Genomic DNA, 1,149 nt, shown 5'->3' on the forward strand with positions numbered 1-1,149 from the left:
GACTTTGATCCAGAATCAATTAATGATGATGAGCATTATGACCTCATGGATCTTTTAGGAGAAGAAGGATTACATAATATTGATACATAATTCAATGTTATGTTCCATTTTAAAATTCAAGTTCCTTCGAATTTTCAAAACCCCGGGGAGGGAATAGTAGTTATGACAATATTTTCAAGAAGTTGTATTATTGTAATCAATTATTGAAAAGAAAAAACAAGAAAAAACAAGACAAGAAAAAGAAAAATAAAAAGCAGACTACACGAGAAAAAATCAGTAGTCAGTTGTCAAGAAAAAATACATTTCAAAAGCAAACTACACGTCAATAAAAAGCAGTAGTCACAATTTTATTTTCAAAAGATGCAAAAATTATGTTGGCCAATTCAAGCAATTATTTTGCTTTACGACAAAGAAAAAAAAAAGAAGACAAGACATTTGCTTCAAGACAAAGCAAAGGAAAAGAAGATAAGACGTCCACTTCGCCACCAAAAATGCAAAAGAAGATCAGACGTCCACTTCGCTCAATAGTCAAGATTTCCCTCAAGTGCTTTCAAGAAAGAAAACGAGACAAGACCCTTCATTATCTACAAGAAAGGAATTCTACTACAGGCGTTCCTCATTCTCTATAAAAGGAGACGAAAGATCAAGAGCAGAAAAAGAGCCAATTTAGACAGAGCAAAACATAGAGAGATAAATTTTAATATTTTCCCTCTGTATCTATTTTAAATTCCTCTGATCAATTCAAGTTTTTGTATTCAATCTTTCAAAATCTTTGTATTTCAATTTGTATTTCAATCTTTCAAACTCTATCAATGAAATTATTCTTCGATCAATCTATCTAAATACTCTATTACTACTCCAATCATGCCTCTGATTCACTTCCATACCCTGTCCCCCCGTCATCCTGGTACATCTGGTATCTCTAAGCTAGATCTCAAGATGTCATATAAGCGCAAGAGTCCAGTTTCACAAGATAGATCACAAGATGATAAGTTTTTAGAATTTGGAGATATGTCTCTTCCTTTACTCCCAGAGTCATCAAACAAATGTTTCAAGCCAAGCCAGCCTTATAACCTAGATCAATATCAAAAAACCCTTTTAAATTCCTTATGAAATATTTCCTCAAATAATTCAAAACAAAAAGCCTTT

This window comes from Henckelia pumila, chromosome 3, assembly GCF_033568475.1.
Source record: "Henckelia pumila isolate YLH828 chromosome 3, ASM3356847v2, whole genome shotgun sequence".
In the NCBI taxonomy this organism is placed as follows: Eukaryota; Viridiplantae; Streptophyta; class Magnoliopsida; order Lamiales; family Gesneriaceae; genus Henckelia; species Henckelia pumila.